The sequence below is a fragment of the Sciurus carolinensis genome, chromosome 7 (genome assembly GCF_902686445.1).
Source record: "Sciurus carolinensis chromosome 7, mSciCar1.2, whole genome shotgun sequence".
Classification (NCBI taxonomy): Eukaryota; Metazoa; Chordata; class Mammalia; order Rodentia; family Sciuridae; genus Sciurus; species Sciurus carolinensis.
The window spans coordinates 32873939-32894679 of NC_062219.1; the positions used below are offsets into that span (position 1 = coordinate 32873939).

General features: G+C 37.8%; 1 long non-coding RNA gene across 3 annotated transcripts in view; it reads right to left on the reverse strand.

Annotated features, from left to right (window-relative positions):
- Positions 1-20741, reverse strand: part of LOC124988820 (uncharacterized) — a 234807-nt gene that overhangs the window by 134297 nt on the left and 79769 nt on the right. For all 3 annotated transcript variants that reach the window (XR_007109500.1, XR_007109501.1, XR_007109499.1), the window contains exons 4-5: positions 18761-18813; positions 14981-15046 (exon numbers count right to left, since the gene is read on the reverse strand). This is a non-coding gene — a long non-coding RNA (uncharacterized LOC124988820). The remainder of the gene's footprint in view (positions 1-14980; positions 15047-18760; positions 18814-20741) is intronic.

The following is a 20741-nucleotide window of genomic DNA, read 5'->3' on the forward strand; positions in this document are numbered from 1 at the left end:
GTCCTGAATTCAATCAATAAATGTCTGAGGGTTTCCAGGGCCTCCTGTGGTTAAGATTATGTTGGGATAGTAGGCCAGGTCTACAGTAGCTAGGTGATAGTGAGGACACTCCTATAGTATGTTACTGGGAGACAAAAAAGAATCACTTAAATTGGCAGGAGTTTCTCCCAGACCATGAGTCCAAAAGGTAGGCATCTGCATTAACCCCATTCAAAGGAAATAAGGGCAGTGACTATTGGGTTCCTGCAGAGCTGCACTGAACCCTCCATTTGTTACAGGACTGGGGTCCTCTGGGAAACTGGGGCAATGCAAAGTCCCCCTGCCTTTAAACCCCAATTCTAGGGATCAAGTGGTGGGGGGAACTAGGAATTAAACTCATGGGCACTTAGGGACTTGACCACTAAGTCACATCCCCAGCCCTATTTTGTATTTTATTTAGAGACAGGGTCTCACTGAGTTGCTTAACACCTCGCTTTTGCTGAGGCTGGCTTTGAACTCACGATCCTCCTGTCTCAGCCTCCCGAGCTGCTGGGATTGCAGGCATTCACCAACATGCTAGGCAAGTCAAAAAGATTTTAGACATGTTGCTCAAAGTGACAGGCAGTGAGTTTATTAGAAAGGAAGAGAAAGGGGAAAAAGGGACATTCTCAAGGAAGACAGTGGATCATCTCAGAGAAGAGAGGGACAGTGTGCCTCTCCTGCCCTCCAATTTTATTGGAGTCCCAGGAAAGTTTCCAGAAAGTCCTGCCTGGTCTACTTTTTAACTTTTGACTGACAGCAGGATGACATCAGACTTTGAAGGCCCTGCTGCCATGACCATTTTAGGTCACTTTGGCCCATGCTGACTGGTTCAAATTGAAACCTGTTCTTACAGATTTTGTGGTTGGGATAATTCCTTATCTTCCTGAATTCCAGCATCAGGTCTGTGAAAAGGTTACAAAAGTCCCCCCTTCAGGCCATTGTGATCTTCCTATCAACATTATTTCAGGCCTGCATTTCTCCTGCAGTGAACAGGTAGTTTGCTGAGGAATGTGATATATCCTGTCCACTTAAGCCAGGCAGGGCTGCAGGTAAATTGCTTCTTGGAAAAGAAAGCATGTGGGGGTCAGCACAGTGGGCCCATTTTATAGAATTATTCTCTTAACCTCACGTTCCCACCATTCACGTCTGTTTGTCTCCTACCACACTGACCTTGGACTGTGTCACATCAAAGAGCAGTCTGTTCACTTGTGTCCTCTTTTAAAAAAGCATTCAATATACCGCCTGGTAAACTACATGGAACGAACTTGAACAGGTTCAAGTTCTTACCCAGACCCATTCTTTGTTAATCTGTCCTCCTTCACTTACCATTTCATGATTAGGATGAGTTTGACATTATGCCAGCCAATCAGGTATGTTCATTTAGGTTTCGAATGTAACATATATGCCAGTCCCTGCCACATCCATGCCATTTCAGCAATACATGAAGAATGTTAATGAGACCATAGGTAGTAAAAGCAAGCTATTGCGCTTCCGTCCTTCAGGCTCCTATTGTGACATTGTGTAGGAACTCTTCTTTTTCTCCACTAACACAGAAATTATAGAAATGCTAACTCAGTTATCAGAAACCATTCCCCTCTTTTAACCTGAGAACCTTGCTAGTTTTTAAAACTATTTTCTGCATCCATGGTTTCCCCCACCCCTAATATATATTGTACTAAGGAGGTACAATGTGTCAAATATATGAGACATAGTATCTTCCTATATTACCTACTGAGTTCACAGTCTACATTCCAGCTGGCTGCAATAGCTAGAAGTCCTCATCTGAGCTTTCTCTGAACTTGGAGGTGGTCCAAAAAGAAAACTCTTCCCATCAAGATTTGTTAATCAGGGTCAGAAATACCCCCTTAGAATATTTGTGCAGGTGAAATTTTACCATTCCAGTGATAGCATTAAGGGCACATACTACAGAAAAAAAGGAAAATTCCAAAGATGCCAACAATTCCAAGAGATGCAAAGCTCCTGATAATTCGCTACCGGACAGTCACAGACTGAGAGACCAGAGTCTGTTCCTTTGGTCTTGCCTTAGACCTTTAGTGTCCTATGTCACTGAAATTAACCTATGAAAGGGGCATTGTGCTCCCAATGCACAGGGCAGAATTGAATTAAAGTTCTACTGAGACCCAAAGAATAAAATTCCAAACCCCTACCCCTCTCCCCACAATCCCTTTTTATAAATTGCCAGAACAATAAAAAAAATGTTTTGTGGTATTATTTCATGTTGTTTCTCTGTCCCCTCCCCACCCCTTGCCAATTCTAAACAGGAGGGATCTCTGGTCTCGAGGGTACTAATCTGTCACCTTAGATACTGTTTCTTTATGAGGCATGCCTTTGCTGCATTCCTTGGCCACCATGAATTGCTGAATGTTGCTTTCATGAATGCAAGCTTTTCACAGCCATCTGGACATGCCCACAGGTATAAACATTTCTTCATGAAGAGAACCAGGGAATGCACATTGCATCAATAAACCTCTTGAATGACAAAGCCATCCCAGATGTTGGGACAGCTGTATCACATCAGAGTTCATATAACATACATCTGTCTGTAATGTCATTGCTTCCCGACAAGATCAAATTGAATATTCAATTTAAATATCCTTCAGCCTTTCTCAAACAAATGCATGAATTAGGGTAGGGCAAGAGGTTCCAGGAGAGAGGTAGAGGGAAGACATCACTGTAAAACACAAGACCACTGAGTTTGACCCAGGACTAAATATGCTAGTGTCTGTTCATTCCTCACTAGCATTTCTCTAGGTGGAAACCCAAGAGCAGGGATTCTTTTCCTTGGCTTGGTGAAATAAGCCTGGCACTCACCCCATTCAAAGGTATTTTTATGTCCCTCATAGACAAACATTACAGATGAAATTCTTCACATATTTATAAGAACACAGACTCTGTGCTTGATTGAGGTGGCAAGGGGGAGGAGTGACAAGGGCTCTGTTATGTTTTCCTGTAAACAAAGTTGCTATGAACTTGAAAATCAGTCACATCCAGCTTTCAAATTAATCCCTCAATGTGCCTATTTTTTATTGGGATGCTTTACTAGTCTTGGCATAAAACATTTTAATTACTTACTAGTGTCTCAGGCTTGATGTCTTTTACATAACTATTGTGTTTACTTATATACACATATGCTCAGAAATAAAATACAGAATTCTAACACATAAGATTATATAACCAAAATAAAAGTTCCCCCACAGACCAAAATTTATCATTGGAAAAGATGAGGGGAAAGAAATCTGAGGGGAAAAAAAACAGATGATGATATTCCTAACATGACGGAAAAGGGTAATGGAAGAAGGAGCAAAGAACGGTGGCTGGGGCCAAGCAGGGGTCAGAGGAGTTTGGAAACTTTGCCACCTGTGAAAAAGTCAAATCTTCTAAAGATCTTTATGGACTGATGAAAGGACCAGGGAGATCGCCAGGTAAATTTTTACAAAAATCATACCATTCCTAATACCCTGCTGCAATCACTGGTTAATCTGGTCTGGTCTCAAATATAACCTGGAATGGAACTGGGAAATTTATACTAATATGTCCTCTTACTATAATAAGATGTGATATTTTTTGCCTTCTTTGATGATAAAGCTTTCCAGTTCAGTGAAAACCTTCGTGTACCTGACATAAAAATGTTCATTTTCAAGCTGTTCTGTTGACCCCGGACTTTCTCTCCCCCTTCCCCCTCCAGCCTTCTGCCTTTAAAAGTTCAGGATGTCTCCAACAGTGACTGTTACATTCTGTCTAGCAAGCCTGGATTGTGGACAGTGATCTAACCTCTTGGAAAAAACATGGAGTTCACCCAAAAACTGAGAGAGACATTCTCTTGCCCCAGCCGCCAGCTCATAGGTTTCAAAGTCCTGGGACACACATCATGAACAGCCTGGGGCTCTAGCATGTAAGTTGGCAGCGCCAACTCAAACACAGAAAGCACTTGAGCAGGTATAAACAGCAGCCACACAGCAGGCCAGGCCCAGAGGCAGGCAGTCAGGGGGGAACCTGCCAGCCAGGCCCTGCCTGCGTCACTCTCCCGCAGCCTGCTCCACACGGAAAAAAGTAACTCCCCAGTCAGACTGCAAATCCAGGAAACAGAAGGCTCAGATTAAATGAATACAAAAATATCTTTCCCTTAAAAAGAAGAAAGGTTTTGCTGATGCATGCACACGTGTGCATACGCACAGGCACACACACACACACACACACACACACACATATACACATCTTTGCAGCAGAAAGTCACCCACAATAATTTTGATTTGTTTAAAAGCAGCGAAATTGGTCTTTGATAGAATATGTGAAAAAGCAAGTCACTTCTTTCTCCCTTAGGGATTTTGCTCATTTTTCTTAGAGTATTCTCTGTGGTACCCTTCCCTGAGGGTCTTAATTACATGTGACTTTCAATATATTGACATCTATCATTGGCCTCTTGTTTCATCTCCGACACAGGCACTAATCTCAGTGGTTCGAGATCAATATGTGATTCTACATGTGGAGAACAAAAGAAAATGTCCCTACCACTGAGAGACAAGGCTCCATAGCCTATAAGACATAAAGATTCTGAACTTCCTTGGGAGCATTCCTTCTGCCCTTAGAGTTTTTTGTTTTGTTTGGTTTGGTTTGGTACTAGGGATTGAACCCAGGGTGCTTTACCACTGAGCCACATCCACAGTCCTTTTTTGAAATCTTGAGACAGAATTTCAATAAGTTGCTTAAGGCCTCGCTAAGTTGCCGAGGCTGGCTTGGCACTTGCCATCCTGCTTCAGCCTCCTGAGCTGCTGGGATTACAGGCATGCCCTACCCCACCTGGGCCACAGAGTTTTTAAAACAAGATGATCAACATTACAGGTGTTACTCAGTTACATAACAAATAATTTCCCAAAAAAGAAGTGTTTTCCGTTACCCTGAATACTGCCTAATAGATATTCTTATAATAGCATTGTTTCTTCTTAAATTTATATTTATATATACTTTTACACAATTTTTTATATAGTTGAAGTTTCCTTAATAGTTTAATAACTTAATAACTATTAAACTTAAATAAGTTTAATAACTGCCAAATTGTTTACCTGCCTTCTCAACAAGTCCCCACTAAATGCATTATGTTGCTGCTACGAATATAATTTAAATATCTATCATCAAGAAACATAGAATCTATTTGAAAAAAAAAAAAAAAACAGACTTCGAAATGTTAAAGTATAAAGTTTGCCATAGGAAGTCCCTAAACCACACATACATTATCTTCACTAACGGGCATTGCTTTAGTTGTATCCTGGGTCCAGTCTTCCACAATATCTGTGGAAGCACACACTGTGTTCTGAATTCTCCATGGACTGCCGTGAGAGTGCAAGTCACAGAAAACATGGTCCCTGGTATAAAGGGACTCAACTCTAACTGGGTAGATTAAGACATAGTTTACTTGTTTTATGTTTATACTGTGAACTGAGACACATACAACTGAATATCTTCATAAAAGCCATGCACACTGTAGAATGTTACAACTAATAACAACCAATACATATGTGTGTAGATGTTTGCAGTCAAATTATAATGACAGGGTGAGACCCGCCCAAATTTGAAAAATTATGCAGTCATTCAAAGCTATTTTGATCATTAGTTCTGATGGGAGCTAAGTAGAATAAACAAATTCTTATTGTCCAAGTGGTGACTGACCTCTGCTTTTCTAAGTTATCAACTTTAATTCTATTTATTAATTTAGCAATAACTTGATCCTCACATCACTCACTAATAAACCATATTTGTAAGTAAAGGGGCCTTTATGTTAGTATTTTACATTTCTGAATGACTTCTCAAATCTGGATGAAGCCTTTTGGCTCTTAAAAGAAAAAGGCTTAGTATAATAAGGTTCCTCCACCCACCCATCTATAGATATACAGAACTAATCAACCTCATAAAACTCTCGAAGAAAAGTTTTTCTTTTTGCTTTCACCTTAATGGAGTCACACATTAGATTTATCATTGATTTAACTGTATTGTGGGTCCAGTCTTAAAAATTCCACAAGTGCCATTTTAATGAAATTCAATGTACTGTACAAAGTATATGTTAATAGATTCTGTGCTCTGAACTAGTGTGAGGCTAGGAAAAGTATAATAAGCTTTCATTGCTTATAAAAATAATCCTATCCTTGTATGCATTATCTTCCTATTTCAGATGCAGAAAGAGTCACAGAAGTTAAGTATCATTCTCAATGTCACACTTCTAATTAAGTGATGGAGAAATGATTCCTTCCCCTTTGGTTATCCCAAAATCTGGGATCTTTTCAATACACTGTGTTCAGTTATTTACTACAGACTTTGACATGCCCAATACACCATTTTTATATTAAAACACATATAATTTTTATTTGTTTATACCATCAAAATTCTTTATTGGCCAATGTATGAATCAGCTTTCTGTTACTGTAACAAAATACCTGAGATAATCAACTTATAAAAAGGAAAGTTTATTTTGGTGTATAGTTCTAGTGATTCCAGTTCATGCTTGTTTTGTTTCATTGCTTTGGGCCCTGTGGTGAGACAGCACATCATGGCAGCAGCACATGGCAAAACTTTTCATCTCAGGGTTGGATGTGAAAAGGAAAGAAGAAGATACTGGGGTCCTATGATCCTCGTCAAGCACATGCCCCAATGACCTAAAACCTCTCACTAGGCCCCACCTTATAAAGTTCCATCACCTCCCAATAGTACTATTGCCTGGGGACAAAACTTTTAACACATGAGCCATTTTTTGTTTTAGTACTGGGGATTGAACTCAGGGGCACTCAACCACTAAGCCAGTTCAATGAGAAAAGGATAAGAATGGAATTATCTGTTCCAATAACATTGGGGAGAATACAGTTTTCATTTGAATAATAAAATAGGATGGAAAATTAATTCGCATAATGGTAAGACAAGTGAGGGAAAAGTTTATTATATAATAGCCTTAACATTTGCATAAAAATACTTAATTCTGGATGTCAAAAATGTTATAGAAAATTAAAAAGAATAAAATTACTAAGAAACTAAAGCAAAATATATAGGAATAGGGAACTCCTTACATAAAATATATGATTAAAAGCAATAAAGGAAAAAACTGGTCAACCTGGCTATTGACCTTAAATCTTCTGTAAGGCAAAAGGCATTATATGCAATGTTAAAAGAGAACTAATAGCATAGGGAGCATTATTTCAATTATATATATTACGGGCAAAATATTAACATTTAAAATGTGTCCTGAGTATGTCACCTAGACCACATCAATGAGTAAAAGGCAATTAACACATAGACACAAATAGAAAAATGAGCAAAACTTATAAAATGGCTTTTCACAGACATGGATATACAGAAGGTCAAATGGGCAAATGAAGTAAAAGCTATTCAACCATACTATAATGATTAAAATGAAAATAAAAACAAACATAAGGGGTTTTTGTTTTATTTTATTTTGTTTGTTGTTTGGTTTGGTTTTCTTGTTGTTTGTTTCACTCCAATTGGGCAGAAAATTTATGATAATCTTCTTGAGTTTGTAAGAAGATAGATGTCTACTATTGCCTCTTAGGAGCACAGATTTATACTATCTTTCTGGAAGATAATTTGATAGTAGCTTTGAAACTCAAATAGAAAATGAATTCAGTAAAGTAGTAGGCTAGGAAAGCAGCATTCTAAAATCAGTAGCTGTTTTATGCACCAATAACAAATTTTCTGAGAAAGAAATTATGAAACATAAAACCTTGAACACATTATGATAAGTGAAGTAAGTCAATGACCCAGATAAATACTATATGAGTCAAATACTTGAGTTATCTGAAGTAATCAAATTCACAGAGACAGAAAGTAGAATGGTGGTTACAAAGGCTATTCTCTGTTATGTATATTTTTCCACACTAAAGTGAAACCATCCATAGGATACACAGAAATTCACCTGGGATCACTCAATAACGAGGATCAAGAACTCCCAACACAATCGGGTTTCTTTCCATGTCTACTGATTGCATTTCTCTACATACTTGTTTTAACTTTAAATAGATACTGCATTTTCCAACGTGGTGGAAAGCACAAATTTTATACTCAGGACTTCAAATTCTCTCTGGTTCCAAATCCAAAAACACCAAGAAAGGAACTCCATTGACACAGTCTAATCAGATATCTACACCTGAACTTTTGAATTATATATGGCTTAGGAAATGAAATCACTTTAAACCCAGATGGTGGCTGCCATATAACTTTTGCAAATAATTCTTTGATTCTTGGTGGGAGAGACTATCAAATTTGTAAGTCATTAAAAGAGAGTAAGATCCATACTTTGCTAAAAGTTGAGGGAGAGGCAAAGAAACAAGGATTGCAGAGACAATCTTATAGAAGAAAAACATAATGGAATTTTATTATCAGGAATGAGGATATGTTAATGAAGTGTATGATTCTGATTTAAAAAAAAAATGTCCAAACAGAATAATAGAACAGAATAGACTAGAAAAACAAACATACAAGGCCACTTGATTTACAGTACAATTTCCAGTGCAGCACATTAGTACAAGATGCAGTCAACTGGATACATAATGGGAGGAAACGTGAGTATTGACTGCTTTCTCACAACACATAAAATCAACTTAAAATGGATGACAGACCAAGCAAAGAAAGGTGAAACAAAAAAGCTTTTTGTAGAAAACATAATAAAATGTCTACATGACTTTAGATAGGACCAGTTTCTTAAGCAAGCTACAAAAGGTACTAATTATAAAGGACTAGGTTGAAAGAATAGACTCTGTTAAAATTAGAAACTTGCTTATTTAAGAATATGGTTAAGAAAAACATCCAGAAAAAGAAAACTCTCATACAAATAAATAGGAAAAAGACGTCCCAATTTTTTTAAATGGGCAAAAGATTTGAAGGGTATGTCACAACAGAAGATATCCAAATGGTCAATAATCATAGGAAATGTGCTAGACTTCACTAGTTATCATCAGGAAAATATAATGAAAACCACAATGATATACCACTACACACCCATTGGAATGACCAACAAAAAATAAATAATACCCAGAATCAGCAAGGATGTATAGGTGGTACTAAGCCTATATTGTTGTCATTGCAATAAACTGGCACAACTACTTTGGAAAATTGGCATTATCTTTTAAAGATGAATGTACATCTATCTTATGAATGAACAATTCTATTCAACTAATGATTCTCCAACAGAAATGGGTATGTAAATACAACAAAAAGGACACAGAAAAATAAGAGTGTAGCACTCAAGCACCTAAAACAAATACATTAAATGCCCATCAACACTATAATGGATGATTTACAATATTCAGACAATAGAATACTGTACAGAGAAACGAACTATAGATGCTTGCAGCAACATGAATGGTCTTCATCATTCAATTCAAATATGTCAAATCAAAGAACCTAGACACTGAAGATTATACAATGCATTTATGGTGCCAGAAACATAATAGCACTTAACTTTGGAGTAGAGGAACAAATAAGAACTGGGTGAGAACTCAAGGGAAGATTCTAGGGTAATAGGAATATACTCTGAGTGCAGGCCAGATAGCCCATCTGGTAGAGTGCCTGCCTTGCATGCTCGAGGCCCGGGTTCGAGTCCCAAGCACTGTGGGATTGTGGAAATAACAAACAAAGGAATATACTCTGTCTTGATCTGAGAGCTGGTTTCACATTGGGGTTCTCATTGCTGAACCAGACTTAAAATGCACATGGACATTTCTGTGTTTTTGACAATTAAAAACTTCAAATAGGATGGAAAAACAAAAAAGTATTTTATTTGTTGATGAAAGGAATGTAACCTGGTAGAATCTCTTTGGAGAGCAATTTGGTAATACTTAACAATATTTAATCATTTAAATTCTAAGAGTTCATTAGAAATAAAGAAAATAATTTGTAACTTTCTGAAGCACTCGTATATCATGCATTATTTTTATCATGTATTAGTATATTTATTTATTTCAATTAACCTATGAGGTAGGTTATGTGTGTGTAGAGCAGACATGAGTAGCTGCATTGCTTACAATGATAAAAACCAGAAACCTAAGTGATCTCCAATGATTAAATGAATAAATTTCCATTTGTATAACAAAAAGAATGAAGGAAAGAAATATTGAAATATTTTCATAATTTTCAAGTTAACAAAATTAAAAGTACAGAGGCTAAAATGACTATTTTAGAATTCACCTGTTTTAAAAACCAGAGATAAACACAAACATACACACACACACATACACACACACACACACACACACACACACACACAGAAAGGATACAACTAAATGGCTAAGTTTGCTTATCTCTGGGTGGTAAGGCGAGCTTATTCTTTGTAATTTCTATATTTCTAAATTAATGGTTTGTTTTGCAGTTGACAATGTAATACATTCATGATTAGGAATAAAAGTGGAAAGACACTCTCATCAAAAGTGATAATACTGGGAGACTGCCGTGGTAGCTCAGTGGTAGAGCGCTTGCTTAGCAAGTGGGAGGCACTGGGTTAGATATTCAGCACCACATAAAAAAAATGAATAAAAAAAAGGTATTGTGTCCATCTACAATTAAAAAATATTTTTAAAAAAGTGATAATACTTTCACTTAATTTCTCCATTCTTAGGCTCAATTAAAACTCAAAGGAAGCTGGGCACACCTGTAATCCAAGGGCTGGGGATGTGGCTCAGTGGTCAAGTGCCCCTGAGTTCAATCCTTGGTACAAAAAAAAAAAAAAATAGCTCAAAGGAATGTAGAATAAATTTAAGAAAATAGTTTATCTTAAGATATATCCAGGAAAGATGAAATAGAATATATCTTAACAACTTTGCATCTAAATCTGTTCACATTTTTTAGCCAACTCTTAAATATGCTCTTTAAAACTGTTTCCTCTTAACATCAGCAACACACACACACAAGTATATATATGTATACATTCATGAATTTTTAATATTTTCTTTATGAGAAAATGATGCCTATATTTCTTGCCTCCTTTCAGTAATACTGAATGGAAAGTTTAATTCATAAAATTTGAAAGTAAACTTTGCAAAACGTTAAGTGCAAAAACCACTAGTGGCAATAGTACTTGCTAAATGCTGACATCTTACTCTGTGATAGATCAAGTTTAGCAACTTTGGGGTATCTAACTCAAAAAATGAAGGTATATGGGGCTGGAGATATAGCTCAGTTGGCTGAGTAGCTTGCCTCGGAAGCACAATCCCCAGCACCACAAAAAAAAGAAAAAAGAAAAGAAAAAAATGGTATATGGAAGAAAAAGTAAGTCCTTGGCACCCGGATTAATAGAACTACTTCTGACAGAACTGATTTTCAGCCTTACCCAACCAAAAAAGAATGTTTTGAAGAGCTGGATTTCAAAATTATGTGCGCCAAATTGAGAGACATAAACAGTGTATTTATATGTACACAAAGAATTTAGGGTGTTCAAAGCAGGAAAAATGCATTTCAAACCAAAATGTTTAACATCTCTCCTCTTCTCTCATTATGGTCTTTTGATTAAACAATTCATCAAGAAGATAGATAGCAAGCCCTTAAGTAGTCCTGCCTAAAAGGTCAGAAGACACTGGCAAGGAGAATAAAAAGAAAAAAGAAACAAAAACAAACAAGAGGCCTGAAGGAACTGTGAACATCCAAAGCTTGGCACTAGATTTGGCAACAGGTGAATTTTCTTTGGAGGGTATTAATTTTGTAAGTCAAAGTTATTAAAATCTGACTTCCCGTTTCAGGTCTGGAAAGCATAATGCACAGGTCTCTCGCTCCAGCTCTCCCTAGGGGCTGTATTTAATCCAACTAGTCCCACTCCCTTTACTGGCTCATATTTTAAGTGCAAAATCCACTGGACAAGACCATTTAGTCTTGCCACATACTGTGCGGAAGTCTAAGTCAATGTTCATCAGGCCTTCCTGGACAAGTCCCCACGCCCTACTAAATGCACAAACTTATGCTTCCCAAAAATATCCTATGATCCTTTTAAATCTCAGAAAATGTCAATACCCTTTTTCCTCTCAATTCACTTGGAAACAGACTATCATTCACTATCTAATCCTTTATTTTTAGCTTACTCTTTCAACATTCTGACTCTGAGAATCCTTTGAATGTGCTGAAATCAATTCATCACATTTCCTTAATATGTAAATTTTCCTCATCTCTCTCCTAAAGGATTGTTTTATACCTTGTCCAGTTTTCTTCTTAAACTTCAATGCCTCCTATGGACTCTGCCATCAGGCCCATTAAAAGAGATGAATCTATGACCCTGTCTTATGCCAAAGTTCCCCCATGTGCCCCAGATCCCATCCTCTCTTGCCCGTTTCCCCTCTCTCTCCCGCATTGCTCAATTCTCTCCCAGTCTATTCTTCATATTTCAAAAGCAAACAAACTCCTCCTCTTATTTTTCACAAACCTTCCTTTATGTCACTTACCCCTCTGGGTACTGTCCTGTTTCTCTTGCCTCCATCATAAAACTCTCCTGAGTGTTGTCTACACTCACTGCCTCTAATTCACACTACCCAATCTCTCTCCATCTCACTTCAGAGTCCCTTACACACACACACACACACACACACACACACACACACACACTCCACAGAAGTTGCTTTGGTCAAGAGCACTAAGAACCTCTGCACTCAATTCTTACTTAATTGGTCAGTCATTGACTCTTGACAGAGTCACTACCTCTTCCAGAAACAAGCTTTCTTGCTTAGAGTAGCTCTAAAACAGGGCTACTTTTCTGGCTTTCCTCCTACCTCATTGTCCACTCCTTCTCAGTCTCCTTTTCTGTTCCTGACAACTTTCCTAACCAGCAGTTGCTCAGGACTGTCCTTGGTCCTCTTCTTTGAGTTGCACGCTGTCTAGGTAATCTCACCCAGGCTCATGGCTCTCAACCTCAGCTCTGAGCTCTCCCAGAATTATATTTTCAGTCTGACCTCTTGCCTGATCTCCAGACTTAAAAAGCCAGTTGCATATTCCACCCGCAGTGGGATATCTCATAATGTAACTCCTCCCCACCTGCCCAGCACTGCTCCTTCCCTAGTCATTTCCCAGGCACTAAATGACAACTCCATTCATCCACTGGCTCCGGCCAATACACCCTGGAGTCTTCCTTTGCTCCTCTCCTTCCTTTACCTCCCTCCACCCCATTTTAAGTCCATAAGAAAGCCCTGCTGACTCTGGTCGCAGAACATCTCCAGAATCTTGTATTACCCTGGTCCATACCACTATTCCTTTCATTTTGATTACTGCAGGACACTCCTGTTTCTACCCTTGTCCTTATTTCAAGGTACTGTTAACACAGCTGATAGATTGACTCTGTTGAAACTTGGCATTCTGCCCCTAATTTTGAATTAGTTCCCTTTGTCACTCAACGTGAATGGAAAAGTCCTTACTATAATCTTCAAGAACCTCTCTGGCCTGTCCCCTTCAGCATCCAAGTTTCCTCTCTCACCTCCTGCCCTACTTCTTTGCCTTTCTTGACTCTGCTCCAGCCAGACTGGCCTACTTGCTATTTCTGAAGAAGCCAGGCTCATTCCTTTCTCAGGGCCTTTGCACTTGCAATTACCTCTGCCAGGAACACTCTTTATCTAAGATGTAAACACTGCTCATACCTCAGCTCTTTCAAGTCCTCACTAAAAGGGAGATGATCCCTTATTTATAAGTTTAGCCCTCTAAACTCTCTATCTCCTCTTGTCGGGTTTTTCTGTAACTTATCACAGAACATCGTTTGCAGTTTCTGCACAATGCTAAGTTCCATGAAAACAAGAGTATTTGGCCATTTTTGTTCATTGTTGCATCCCCAGCACTTGAAATGGTAACTGAGATAATGTTTAATAAAATAACTCAATGAAGAACTATGTTCAGAAGTGTGCTGGTTGCTAGGTACAGTACTGTTTTGCTCCTTTAACTGATGAATTAAGGTTTCTCTGAAGTCAAAATTTCCCATTTAGATATCTCTGGAATTTTTTTTTTCTTTCTAGAAAACATACAAAGTGAAATCTTTATTAACAGACTTGTTTCCCAGAAGAAAATGACCATCTTACAGCTCCTTGTTGCTGATATCCACATAGATCTGCCTGACAATATAAAGCAGACCATCTTGTCTTAAAAGTGTATTTCCTAAGAAATAGGTGGCTGTTTTAGTGTTTCAGTACCTTATATTCATAATATCCAAGGTTTCCAAAGAAAGTCCTTTTTTATTGTTGTTAAGATGGGGTCTTGCTATTTTGCCCAGACTGATATTGAACTTATGGCTCAAATAATAGTCCCACCTCAGTCTCCTGAGCAGTTGGAACTATAGGCATGCACCACACACCCAGTTCAGAGAAAAATCTTTTAACTTTATCCATTCCTTCAAATTAACCAGAAAAAAAAACTCCTCTAATAAATAAATGATGTAGTTATGAACACATCTGAAGAATGCTTTAAAATATTTTTAATACAATAAGAGATAGTTTGAAGACTTAATAAAAGGTCTTCATAAAGATTTCCCCAAACAGTACAATGGAGGTGAAGACAGAATTTTTTTCCTACCACTTCATGGTCATTACCAAATAACCTGATCCACTCAAAGAACAGATCTTGGAGATTGCTTCAGATGGCCTATAGAAATTTGTCAAACAAGTTACATCATTTTAGCAAGGAATTAACTTCCAGTACCCAATATACTAAAAAAAAATGTTAACCCTTCAGTTGCTGCAATATCAGGAAATATGTGTAGGGGAAGCAGTCGGGCAACCAAGACAGTAGGAGGGGTCAGGAGGGAAGGGTCACTCAGAGGCTCACAGCACTGGCTGATTACCAGTCAGCATGGAACATGTCAGTACTTTACTAGCCTGCATGGCTCTCTGGTGCCTACTGACTGAATGTCGGCCCTGCTCATTCTGCTCCTATCCCATAAGGGATGGCTGACAACACAGGAAAGTCAATTGAGAACTCTTCTACTTACCTCTCAGTTGTAGTATAAATTCGATTTTCCCTTTTGCTCTTTCCAGAAGACTCACAGGATCAACCCCTGTAAATGTTCAGATATGAAAAAAAAAAAGAATAGGAAATTAAAATACAATTAACTTCCAATTATCCCTATATAAAACAGGTTCTTTGTGAGTTACACATGTGAGATAAGGGTCAATAAATGTGAAATAAGACTGCATTCAGTAGGTGTCTAGTTTTCCTACTTAGGCAGATAGTTTCCTAAGATAGTAGGTTCTAAATAAAAACAAATGGATAGCCTACTGTCAGATTCCCTAAAACATGTAAGCTATTTGATCTTAGTCAAGACTTCTGCATTCTGTGAGGCTTATTTTCCTCCTTTGGAAAGTGAAGGAGTAGAGCTAAGTAGTTTTTGAAGTTCTTTCCAGATATAATATTCTGAGATTATTCCTTAAAGCTTATATTGTCCATGAGCAGTGAACCATAAGGACTTCCAAGATAATCTAGCTAAACCTTATCCAATGCTACAACCCCACTACAGAATCTACAGGACCATCTCTATTGACAGGAAACTTAGTACCTTTCTAGGGAGTCCAATCAAGGTACCAATAGCTATTTTTAATAGTAGGTTCTCCTCATGTTAATTTGAAAATATATCTGTATTAGAGTTCATCAGTGAAACAGGAAATATATATATGGAATTGACTCATGCAATACAAAGGTTGACAAATCCCAAAGTCTGCCATCTGCATGCTAGAGATTCAGGAGAGTCAATGGTGTAGTTCCATCCAAGTTCAAAAACAGAGCCAATGGTGTAAATCCCAGTCCATGCGATGTCCCAGCTCAAACATAAAAGCAGAAAAAAAAAAAAAAAAAAATGGAGCAATTTCCACTTCATTCAACTTTTTTTCTATTCAGACCCTCAACAGATTGAATGATGCCTCCCTAACCTACTTTACTGAGTCCACCAATAAAAATGAAACACCCTCACAGGCACACCCAGAAATAACATTTAATCCGAGCACCCTGCAGCCCAGTTGAGTTGACATACAAAACTAACCATCGCTGTCTCGGAAAGTTTAATATATAAAACATGAACATGGAATATTCTATGTAATAGTACCTCTATCTCAAGATTTAACTACAGAAGTGGACAACTTCCTTATCAAGCATTAAAATAAAATGCATGAGTAATAAAACTTTTATATATGTATAAAGTTGAAGAATGAATACACCATTTCTTGAGTTATACAGTTCTGAACTACATCCTACATACTCTGTACTCTACCTTTTACATTGAGCTTCAGTTCCGCAACTTGTGTTTATTACATACATATAATATCTGCATCTTCATATGGATTTTGTGTACATTTGCTTTATTTTTATTGGAGATTATTACACATTGTTATTATTACTGGTGCTGGGGATTGAACCCAGGGCCTTGAGCATGCTAAGCAGATGCTCTAATACTGAGCTACATCCCCAGTCCCAAGATATATTTTAAGTAAGTAAAATTTATATGATGTGCATGTATTTGTAAAGAGTGATATTAAATATTTAGAAAGTTATCAGACTGACTCAAACATAGCATTATCACTTAGACTTTGTAATATCTTTGAAACTTTATCACATAAAAAATGTGTGAGGGAGCTCTAACAAACCAGGTTTTAAGTCAACAATTTCATATTTTTAAGTTCTGAATAATAAGAAATACGTTTTTGTTTATTTGTATGTCCTATAACAATAGGCATTTGGACTCAAAAATTACTGGGAACACAGCTCAAAATGATTGTTTTTCAGAATAACCTTGATCCATAACTAGATCAAGATATTGTACAGTATGTGCATGAGTGCCTACCAGATGGAGGTGAGAAAATAAACTTTTCTCATTTATAAATGAAAATAACACCATCAAACTTTTCTGACTGAAGTGGTGTTTGTGGCACCAGAGGAGAAAAAAATATAAAGGAATCTTAAAAACCCTAGAAAGTACCATATCGAATAGGCATGAGGATGTTAGTTATAATTACTGTTGCTGTTTATATAAGATCTATTCTCATGTGAATATTAACCTGTCTCAATCTTATATTTAAAACAAAAATCAAGCTAGAATTTTCTTAAGGATGAATTTTCTCAAGACATTTCAGAATTTCCTGCTTATTTGATTTCTAGCCAAAAGTACTTCAAAAACAGCCACTCTTGTAATTCTTTCACACCTCTGTTTCCAATCCTGGCTAGACTCTCAAATACGAAAAAGATGTGTTAAGATAGTCAGGGGAAAAGTTCAGTGGATGCTACTGAACCTTTAAAACAAACTTTGGAACAAAAGTAATGGTAGTTATTTTTTGGTAGCAGCTTGCAACTGCTGACATGGTACATCTGTCCTAATTTCTAGAGTTCTGACGATTTAAGATCTTAGTTGTTTATCATGTCTTCCTTATATTTCTAGTCCTAATTCTCAGAACTGAAATAGTATATCTGCTTATGGCAAAAGAACAGTTAGCAGCCTTCAATCCCTGCCACACCTGAAAACAAGCACAAGGCTTCATAGGTGATATTCATTAATTTTAGCAATGGAAGCACTTGAACATAAATGTTTATTTCTTCTTGCACCTACTTTAATAAGAATTCACAAGAGACTGAGGACAATGTACAAAGGAAATGAAGGTCAGTTTATTCTGGATAGAGGGCTTTTTAAGATAGACAAAGGATAGGATGGGAAGTTAGATGGGGCTGTGGGGGGAATATAATTCTTGTGGTAAAAAAAATCCCCAGAAACAAAATGAAAACTAAAATTCAGGTAGGTTAATTTTAGGGTGTCTTGATGATGTCATTGTTTTAAGGGTTATTACAAGTCAAGTGAGTTATTTAAAGGAAAAGGTTAGAAGGGCTTAGGGGAACCAAAACCTCACATTTTCCAGGAAATACAAAGCAGTACCCACCCCAGTGTATCTCTAAGTGTATAATTAAAAGATGAAAGCTTTAATGCTTTTCTACTCATGGCAGCTAGGTCTCCTGTGCTTTCTTTTTTGGCCTAAAAGAAGAAAACAACAGTGAAACAAAAGCTACCACTAAGTTCAAGTCCATGGGCCAAGTCCTAAAAATGGCTCAGCGTCAACTTTCTTATGGAAAGAAATACCAAGTAAGAGAGAAAGGGGGAGGGGGATAAAAGAGCTGAACTGCTTTCCAAAGTCATCTGAATTGAAAGCCAAGTCCACAAGGTAGCCTGACTTTTAGGGTGTGCTTGTGAGTTGTGCTGAGCTTTGCACAATCACCAATGATGGTGCATGCTATGCTGGGATGTGATAGGAACAAACTGTTATTAAGAATCAGACAGACTTAGTTCTTTATGCTATTGTTTAAACATACAAATTCAATTTATACAGAAAATCTTTGTAGTGGTATTACAGAGTTTTGTAGTTTATTTTTTCATAAGGTCACACATAAAATGATAGAATAAAACTATAAGATAGTTCATGCTCTGAATTTTGAACATTGCATTCAGTGTGTTTTTCTTCATGTGTCACAGGACTATCGTTTAAAAAAATCAAAATGTTATTTTACATTCGTATGCCATGAACATAGATATAACAAGAGACACTTTGAGATTATGATTCAAGACTTTTTATTACCACTCCATGATTTATAAATACCCTCCATAGCTTAGAATGTACTAGATTTACTGTGGAATTATGAATCAATTCAGTCATAATTTCTCTTAATGATACATCTATTGAGATCAAGAGAGGAGGGTGAAAAGTCTCAAGTTCTTCATGCATTTATCTTCCCGACTTACCTTCCAACAAACTTGTTGAATATCCACCTTTGTGCCACGTACCATGCTGGACACTAAGATAAATAAGAACATTAGCAAGCATAGTATTCTTAGCTCACTGTCCTGCATAGAATAAGCCCTTATTGTTGGCAGCAGCAATCAACAGTCAGTAAAGACTCCTAAATCTGAAGCAGTCCCAAAATTCTTTGCTTTCAGTTTTCACGAATACATTGTGCTACCAATTTTGTATTTAATAATAAGGAGCTACCTTTCATTTACAGTGTAGTATCAGGAAAAGAGGACCAAATATACAAAAATCTACAACACAACACGTACTGTGATCAGACAGATATAAACAAAGTAGATGGTTCCTCAAAACAATGTGGAAATGAGAAAAGACTGTCTTCTTGTGGGAGTTGAGACTTGTGCTGGGTTTCCACAGATGGGAAGAGCTTAATAAAGAATTCAGCTAGGTGACAGAACAAATAAAGGGAGTTGTCCGGTCAAAGTGGCCAGTTTTTTATTTTTATTTTTTTTGGGTGCTGGGGATCGAATCCAGGGCCTTGTGCTTGCAAGGCAAGCACTCTACCGACTGAGCTATCTCCCCAGCCCCAAGTGGCCAGTTTTGAATGCTACGCTAAAAGCTTATTTTAGATTTTATTCACCAAGGAATAGAGAATCCAGTAAATGCATTTGAAAAGGGGAGGCAAATATACATACACATAAGCATACATATTCATAGGTGTGTTTGAGTGTGTGTGTGGTGTGTGTGTGTGTGTGTGTGTGTGTGTGTGTGTTTATGCATCTCCAAGTACAAGACTATTCCAAAATACCTTCTTTCTACACAATCAATAATTTTATTCTTGCTCGAATCTTTCTGGATTTTAAACAACAAGGAAAAGCACTCTGGGAGATGATATCTAGCTGCAGAGAGTAAATAAGAAGATGCCAGGTTTTGTCCTTGCCTGTGGGAGGCTGGAAGACAGGCCTGCTGTGCAGGGGCTCATGACCCAGATGCTATAGGACCTGGAGAAGACTCTGCCTAATGAGACCATGGACACCCCCGAGACAGGCTAGAGGCTGCCTGCCTGTGTTCCACCAGGCTAGCCCTGACTTGTTCTTGAGCACCTACCTATACAGGAAGGGTGATCCTGGAAGCCTCAAATGCCACCTATTGTAGAGCCTGAGAAAGAACTCCTGCTTAGACCTGGAGGATCTGGGAGCAGAAGGTTTCCTATATGGGTTGTGCTGAATGATTTCTTCTCTAATGGTTGGTGCATCCCCTAGGACTGCCATAATAAACTGTGTGGGTTCATACAACAAAAATGTATACTCATGGGTCTGGATGTCCAAGTCCAAAATCAAGGTGCTGACAGGGCCATGCTTCCTCTGAAGGCTCTCTCAGGGGAGAATCCTTCCCTGTCTTTTCTAGCTTCTGGTGGTTGCCTGTGATCCTTAACACTTTTGGACTTGGAGACAACGTTACTCCAATAATCTCTGCACCCATCTTCAGGTAGCTTTCTCTCTGTGTGTAAATCTTCCTCTTCTTATAAGGACATCCATCATTAGATGAGGGCCCATACTAATCTAGTATGACTTCATCTTAACTTGATCTCATCTTCCAAGACTCTATTTCCAAATAAGGTCATGTTCACAGGTTCTGGGGTTAGAACTTCAACATATCTCCTGGGAGCAGGGTGAGGGGGACAATTCAACACATAGCTGGCTTCCAGATCACTTGAGACAAAAAGCTACATCTCCCACCATTCAGTGGTTGTCTCCATCCAGTGACCCTAACTGTTAAACTAAGGATATAAAGAGCCACAAGAGGGCTGGGTTTGAGGAGGTGGCAGCCTGAAACTCCACAAGTGCCTAGAAAAAGCTGCCTGCAACCTCTTATAGTCCTGATTCCTCCAGTATTCCAGTTCAGTCTCAAGAAGGAATAAAGGATAACCAGAAGTGATGATGCATCCAAAGTGATAAAACCTTTAGGACAACCTGC